We start from the raw sequence: 8,828 nt of genomic DNA on the forward strand, positions 1-8,828 counted from the left end.
CTGCAACGTCGTATAAATATTTGGAGATTGGGATCAACGTAGGACCTGTGCCTACCGTGGAAATAATCATCGGTGACAATTGCGGTAATCAATTAATATTACCTACAGAAACTTGGAGGAAGCTGATGGAAAAACGTCTCGACATCCAACGGCTTCTGCAAACTGACAAACCATTTCCGCTGTCGATTCAAGATTTGGTAGTGGAATTTTGTAAGATGCGCGATTCCAAAATTATTAAACTTATATTATCTAATAAGTCTTTATATTTGAAACCTGCTACTATGAACACATTATTTACTTATGAAAATTGCATCGATCATATGTATGTATGGTTGTCTGAAAATACGCATCTCGTTAGTGTAAAATTTCGAAGTTTTGTAAATGTTCTTCGAGAGAAGGACATTACTGAAATATATCATGCAACAAAAGCGATATGTGAAAGCAACGACTATGACTGTGAGTCGCTCGTTGATTGCGAGTTGCTAGCGTGCACCTTGAAAAATATTATGTATGAGGCTATGAAAAAGTGAAATGACACTCTGAAAAAATATATTACGTTATTAGAAAAGTATATCTCTCTTTTTACTCCCATTCCTACCTTTGAAAAAAGAAATATCTGTGTAGGTATGTGATAATCTCATACATTAGCGTTAAAATTCTTTTTTTCGGAGGGGCTGTTGAAGATAAAAACTAAAAGGATGTCTCTACCCATTAAAGTATCTCTATGCATTAGATAAAATTTCTTTTTCGAGACCGAATGTTCTCCTCAAAAGATCTTTCTGGAATATTCGAGAATATTCTAGGCGCGCCGGAAAAGGGGAGAAAGGCGAGTGGGTGGCGCGGCCCGCTCTCGAACCGCTGCCAACAGGAAGGGGGGGGGAAAGGCCGCGAACACGTCGGGGAGGATTGATGAAACGGTCAATTATATCGATATTATGTTAAAAAAAAATATGTGGAAAGATATGTCGGTAAAAACAGATCGCAGGGTCAATAAAAATTACCAATTATGTCGGTAATAATATGTTGGTAAAAAAAAATATGTTGGTAAATATAAATATGTTGGTAAAAATATATACGTTGGTAAAAAATAAATATGTTGGTAAAAATACCGGTAATATGTCGGTAAAAAAGAAATGTCGGTAAGTCCCCTCTCCCGCGTGACGTCAGCCCCCGCGCCCTCAGTTCCCCTCGCCCCGCACCCCCCCTCAAAGGACCTGAGTTAGAACCCCCCTTATATACCTACTTAGTTTTATCGTCGCTTCGTACCTCCCGGCGTCGTTTGCTTGCAGACCCACTTGCACCCTCTTCGTATCCGAATTGTTTAAAGCGTATGTTGTAGACAGTAACATGTTACTCTTTCGATTAAAGTTTCGGCCACTTGTGATGTCACTGCGGGTGTTATTACATCCGTCCTTCTCGATATTCTGTTTGTTAGCGGCCATTATATTTCTCACGACTCGCTCCTCGAATAACCCGTGAATAATTTTAACAAACGTCGACTTTTCGTAACAGCGAAACGTGACTATCGGAGCACTACTGACTGTATGAAACCCGCGAGCGATCAAGAGCGGTTTTATAGGGTCTCAAGAGTGCGAAAAATGCATAAAGAGGGTAGTATACGCGTACCAAAAATGTTTATTTAATAACATTTTTCAGTTACGCTTTTTTGGAGCGCTTTTCTAGGAAGTGTTTTTCTGGAATTTTCTAACGTTGGGGGGACAAATGCAGGGGGCTTTAAGCGTGCTAGTTTATCGCGAACAACGATAATATTTTATACTGGATATTCCGCGTCCTTTGAATGTTAGGCATCACGGCGTCACTTCTCTTAGGCTTATCTTCATCTCACTGCATTTTCTTTTTTTTAAACGCAACGGCTTGCCGTAACTGACGATAATATTCTATAACGGTCGCTTCTAAGCTCTCCTTTTTGTATGTTTAGGCACTCGCGTTTTTATCTCAGGCTTTTCCACGTACCTGATTGTTTCGGCACGTTTTCCGGGTTCAGGTTTGAAAAAAAAAGCAAGCCGGGCAGGCGCACATGCAGGCGCCGTACAGCCGCCATGTGTCGTCTGAGGCGAAAGACACGCGCCAAAAAACAAGTGTTCTCATGTTCTAATGAAGCGGAGCGTATAAAAAGGAGCGAGATATAAATATGCATATTTGGAATATGTCGTGAATTTGCCGACTATTGTAATAGCCGGCACAAGCGAAAAATAGCCAACGGTATTTCAGCCAGCGTCTTCTGAGTCAGCGCGAGGATTACTGTCAAAGATACGGTCGGAATTCGCTTTTGACAAAAAGAACGATTTTCCTAGAGGAAGTGCATCGCTACATACGCGTCGTATCATTCTTTTGTTGGCGAATGACCACGCATTCTCGCACGTCCGGTAGAAAAACAACTTTGAAAACACTTAATCCGTCGGCTCTTACTCTTTACCTCGTTATTTACCAAGCGTGTTTTCGACGATAAACCCTAATAAATTTAAAAAATCCGTCCTTCTTTCTTGGGAGAACCGTTTTGCCCTAGGAGAGAGAGAGGAGTAAGATTTTGAGGGTATATATGCGAGGAGAAAACTCCGGTTTCGCATTTTCTACCGTTTCAGTTTTCCGCCGTGAGACACATTACAATGTCGCGAGTGGATACATTAGTGCGCGAGTTCATCGTTACGGCTTCAAACGCCGACGCGAATATCGATAGCGTTCGATATTTGACGCATATTTCCGCCGATGATGCGGAAAATTATATTTTATTTTATTCTTTCGCATGCGCTTGTAGCAGCACGCTGCTAGCGCTTTTGTGCAAGTGCGAGAAATTTCGGGGTGATCCGAAATTAATGAAAATAATCAGAGAAATTCTGATATTTCGACGAGATTTTGAGGAGAACATCGAGGATGTGTGGGGCATTATCGCCGACGCGATATCCTACAACGGGTAAGTTAAATCATATCAATTTTATAGCGAAAACTAAAACTTTGTAATTTACGCGAATTTTTAGAATAATTATTGTTTTTATCGTTTCATAAGTCCGAGTCTCGTAGCCGTCGGTAGCAGGCGGGGAGGCGCTTGAACTTTTTCCACGGGGTCGTAAACGCCTCGCGGAGGAACCGCCTTACCTGAATCAGGCGACTTCGCGTAAGTACAAATCGAAAGAGAGGAGTACCGGATTTAAGGTGCTTTATCGGGTAAATTATTAACTAATTATCTAATTATCTAACACCAAAATAATTTTTAGGCTGTAATAATGCTCAGACATCGGAAACCGACCTATGGGATTCCGACAGCTTCTGCAGCGTGGAAACGCTTGCGAACGAGACCGTCGTCGTCGTTGCTGAACCCACACGTAAGACAGCATAAATATTTATAAAATAACAAAAGTGTCATATTAAAATCGATTCATGCGATATAAATGTAATTTTACTTTTAGAAAACAGTGAAAATGATACCGGCGCTAGCGAAACGCTAGGCGCCGCCGCTGCCGGCGTGGACGACGCCGACGGCGACGACGGTGACGCCGATGACGAGGATGACGACAACACCGACGATAGCGATAGCGTTCACAGAGATGACAGTGATAGAGTCGACAGCAACGACGACGACGACGAAGATGACGACGGCGATGATGGCAACGTCGTCGTCGTCAATGACGTCAATGTCGACGAAGACAGGGGCGAGAAAAGTAACGAAGGAGAGGAACGAGACGACGACAATGCCGAGGGCAATGCTGAAAACGTTCACCGCTATCGAGAGCCGCTTTCTTCGGCAATATCAGGTAAGAACTTTTGCGTGCGAACCCACGCGGAATTCTCTGGATGTTTATTTTTATTTACGTTTAGTTTATTTTACGTTCGAATTTAATCTAAATGATTGTAAATGAAATTAGAACCGAGTTACTCGCCGGTTAGCCACCATTCCGACGAAGGGGAAAATTGTATGCCGCATATTCCTGACGCGGAAAAAGAAGAGGAATAGGAGAGAATACTATGGGAGGATAATGCGGAAATTCCCCCGGAATTACGAATTTTTCCCGATTTCTCGGTATGGGGTTCTAGTCAGGAATTATCGTATTTTAATTTAACGCCGGAATAGTAAATTCGAACGTAAGTTATAAGATGGCTTAAAATATTAAATATTTTACAGAACTCGCGTTTCTAATTATTTTGCATTACTCTTTTACAGTACAACAAGGAGGCGTGGACGCGCTCTCTCCTCCGAAATGAAACCGGCGCGAGAGGAGCTTATGGAGGAAGAAGAAGAAGAAGAAGAAGAAGACGAAGAAGAAAAAGAAGTTCCTCACGAGCGCGGTAATGTTAAATTTAATTATATTGAAATACGGGAAGAAATTCCTAAACGCGCGGCGGTTTAGGAATTTCCGTATATTAGGACAAGAGGCTAGTATAAAGGTTCTCCCACCCGCCGAAGGCACCGACATCGCTAATCATTTAGAAAACGCGTTTCGCAAAATCTATTCTTACGCCGTTAATTCCGCTAACGCGAGCGATTACGTGGGGCTGTCTTTCACCTCAACGGCTTTAACACGCGGGCCGGCCGGCTTGTCGTTTCGCCCGGTGCGAGACTTGACTCACGAGGATATCTGGGGCCTCGTAAGCTTGGTAGCGCAGAGCGCCGATCACGATATCGCGGAACGTTTTTTAATAACGGTGTACAATGTCGGGATGTCTTCGGGGCGAGAGGGAAAATCGAATAAATTAACGCGCGAAGATGTGGTAAAACGCTCGATTTTAAATATAAATAATCGGGACAATATGTGTATCCCGCGCTCCCTCGTCGTGGCTCGCGTTTATTGCGAACGCGGTACAGTACATACTGGCGAACTATATAGAAAATGGGAAAATATAAGACACCTATATTCCGCGTTGCAAAGACGTTTGGCGGAAGAATTAACGAGAAACGCCGCTATAGTTATACCCGAGAAAGGATGCGGTATCCCGGAGATCGAGTGTTTTCAGCAGCTTCTCTCGCTAGAAAATATCGCGATTGTCGTTTATAATTTCAGGAGTTTCGGACGCGGAGTCCCTCCGTTGTATGATGGACGCTCGACGCTAGCCTCTCGTTCTCGTATAACCAAATATATACTAAATATAATGTATTACGAGCGCTCACGGCATTATAGGCCTTTTTATTTTAAATTTAAAAGCTGCCTCGGCTTTATATTATTGCGGCTAGATATTATTGCGTTCCCTGTAACAAAGTTTACCGTCGTGAAACGGGTCATCGGTGCTCAAATACGTGTCCGCGATGCCTCGGAACGATGCGCCGAAACGTGACGTGCGAGAAACTAGACGCGCGATTGATCGGCTGCGACGCGTGTAACCGCGTGTTTTACGGCAAGAGCTGTTTCGAACGTTATCGCTCGCCGAAATCTTATACCGGCAAGTCGCCGTTGAGTGTTTGCGACGCCGTGAGATTTTGCAACGATTGCGGGCGTTTGAAAAGATCGGGCGCAAAATACGCGTGCGGCGCGGCTTATTGTCGCATATGCTGCGCGTCAAAATCGCTGAATCACTTGTGTCATGCGGCTGCTTCGAGGGGGTCGCGTATCGACATCGGTCAACGCGAAAGAACTCAAAAATGTCGACGAGACTGATGATAACGACGATAATGACGATTCGAGAACAGATCGGAAGGGCCGCGCCGCGTTTATATTTTACGACTTCGAGACGCGACAAGACGAAATGCTCGAAGGGTGCGCGAACGTTAAAACACACGTAGTTACTCTCTGCGTTGCGCAGCAAACATGCGAATCTTGCCTGGGAGAGGAAGATATGGCGTCGCGATGTCGTTGGTGCGGAGTGCATGAACTTGTATTTTGCGATGATCCAATAAAACAATTCGTCCATTTTGCAAAAAGAATGACGAAGCGTTTCTCGTGCTTCATCTGTATCGCGCACAATACGGGGGCGTTCCACTTGCAGTTTATCCTACGCTACCTGGTCGAGAGCGGTAGGACGGACGAGCCGAAAGTAATATTAAACGGAACAAAAATGGTATTACTAACCGTGGGATGGACAAAATTTCTCGATAGCACCAATTACATGCCTATGCGGTTGTCGGCGTTACCGAAAACTTTCGGGTTGAAGGATTCCGTCGCCAAAGGCGTATTTCCGCATTTATTTAACACAATTAAAAATCAAAATTATATCGGGTCGCTATCGGATATTGATTATTATTCTCCGGATACAATGAAATCGGACGAAAACGAACAATTTTTAACATGGCATGCGGAAATGACGGGTAAAAACGCGGTGTTTAATTTTCAACAGGAGATAGTGCGCTATTGCCGGAATGACATAGATATTCTTCGACGAGCGTGTCTGGCCTATCAAAAAATTTTCCTAGACCGCGGAAACGTGTGCTCGTTCGAAGAATGCACGACTATCGCTTCCACGTGTAAGAAAGTTTTTCGCAAAAACTTTTTGCGCGAGAAGGAGATTGGGATAATCCCGCTCGGCGGTTATAGGGGTGTCAACGCGCAATGTGCTGCAATGGTCATTGCTAATGGAGCGTGAGCTCGGACGCGCGATAATTCACGCGGGGAGAGCTCGGGAACAGCGTTTATCGGAAGGCCCGCTCGTCGACGAATATTATAAGACGGAGAATCCCCGGCAGCGTCACGTGCTGCAGTTTCACGGCTGTTTTTGGCACGGATGTCCCGAGTATTTCCGCGTGAACCGCGACAGACCGCTCTCAATAGTGTCGCGCGAGGATACGATCGAAGCGCGTTACGAGCGCATACTCGCGACGACGTGTCGTCTTAGAAAACGGGGGTACGGAACGTCGTTACGGAAAAGTGGGAGTGTATCTTCGATCGGGAGCTGCGCGAAAATCGCGAGATACGCGAATTTGTTGAGAATCATCCCATGTTGAGAAACAATCTTTTCGAACCTCGCGAGGCGTTCTACGGCGGGCGTACAGAAAACGGTCACGCGGTACGAAGTTACGGGTACGGAGAAGATACGCTACGTGGACGTGTATTCTTTGTACCTGTATGTGCTAAAGACGGGTGCTTTTCCGCTCGGTCATCTGGACATTTACGTGGGTGAGGAATGTTGCGCCTTGATCGGAGCAGGCCCCGATTTTAACTTTGACGCCGTAGAAGACCTCGTACGTTGCAGGGTACTCGCGCCGCGCGATCTCTTCCATCCGGATCTACTCCCTCATCGCGTGAACGGAAAATTGCTATTCGCGCTTTGTCGCAGCTGCTGCGAGACATTTTCTCAGACCGCGTGTACGCACGACGACCCTGCCGATCGCGAATTCAAAGACGCGTGGGTGTCTTGCGAGTTACGCAAAGCTATTGAAAAAGGTTATCGCGTCACGTGCGTGAGCGAAATATGGAGCTACGAAATCCGGTTACGCGGCGGGGGGGGGGGATTGTTCGCCGAGTATATCAACTGCTTTCTGCAGTTGAAGCAAGAGGCCAATGGATGGCCGAACGAATGCGCGAATGACGAAGGCGGCAAGGAACGATATCTGCGCAAATACGAGAAAGTCGAGGGTATTGTTCTCAATAGAGCGAATATCTCCTCAAATCCAGGCTTGTGCTCGGTCGCGAAGCTCTGTGTCAACTCCTTCTGGAATAAATTCGGCCAACGAGCCAATCTACCGAATACCGAGATCGTTAGAACGTGGGAGAGTTTCACGTCTCTGCTCACGAGCCCGGACCACGAAATAACAAATGTGTTGCCCGTAAACGACGAAGTGATATATGTTTTGTGGCGAATGAGGTGAGAAGCCGTCACACCGTCTCCGCTGACCAGCGTCGCGATAGCCGCTTACACCACGGCGTGAGTCTGATTAAAGTTATATTCGTATTTAGAAAAATTAGATCGTCGCGTGTTATATTACGATACCGATTCGTATATATTTGAGCACCGGTGATCCCGACGAGTACGAGTCGCGTACGGGAAATTTTTTAGGCGATATGACGGACGAACTCGAGAGTCACGGCCCCAGTAGCTACATCGAGACGTTCGTATCCGCTGGCCTTAAATTTTACGCTTACGTCGTTCGCACGAACGAAGGACGCGTGCGAGAAATTTGCAAAGTGAAGGGAATAACCCTGAATTTTGAAAACTCTCGCGTGCTTAATTTTAGTTCCATTAAGTCATTGTTACTAGCCGACGAAAAGTTAAAGAGGGGGGAAGAGACGGGCGAGGATAAAACCGTGATAAAACTGCAATTTAGCGCGATTCGGCGTATCGTATTTCACGACATTGTCACAAGAGACGAGACAAAGTCCTGCATGCCTGTATTACTAAAACGTAGTTTTAACGACAACGGATACTCCGTACCGTACGGTTACGTCTCCAGCGAATAGCGATATATATCTCTCTCCTTTGTTTTACTTATTTGCAGCGTAAGATTTTAATATTATTCCTAGGGTAAGAAAAATGTAAAAACTGTAAAATATAAGAAAAATGTAAAAACTGCGAAATATATGGAATATACACGCCTGTTTACTTCTCCTGCAAAAAGATGAATGTAAATTTTACGCGCTATACTTTAAAAATAAAGACTTTTATATGCAACGAAGACGAATGTAAAAAATAAAAACATTTTAAATCAATTTTGTTCTTACACATATTCACATCCCCTCCACCCCTTCCAACCCTCCAATCCCTAGACTGTAAGCGAGCGAACGAAACAATTTTAAATTTCTTGCGCGACGTTTAAGCGCGACGGATAGAAGTAACTTTCAAACAAGAGGATAAAATGTCCCGGCTGAGCGCGAAGTGAGAAATATCGTTTGTTCCAATATGATTAGCTCAACAATCGCGGTTCTAGCGCTGGAAGGAGATACGAGCTG

At 44.9% G+C, this 8,828-nt stretch overlaps 1 pseudogene; it reads left to right on the plus strand.

The window, feature by feature from the left end:
* The first annotated feature begins 5,532 nt into the window (after positions 1–5,532).
* LOC116849464 lies at positions 5,533–8,339 on the plus strand (annotated as a pseudogene).
* Positions 8,340–8,828: the final 489 nt, after the last annotated feature.

The sequence above is a fragment of the Odontomachus brunneus genome, unplaced genomic scaffold (genome assembly GCF_010583005.1).
Source record: "Odontomachus brunneus isolate Ranch 3 - 2012 unplaced genomic scaffold, Obru_v1 Obru_scaffold_116, whole genome shotgun sequence".
In the NCBI taxonomy this organism is placed as follows: domain Eukaryota; kingdom Metazoa; phylum Arthropoda; class Insecta; order Hymenoptera; family Formicidae; genus Odontomachus; species Odontomachus brunneus.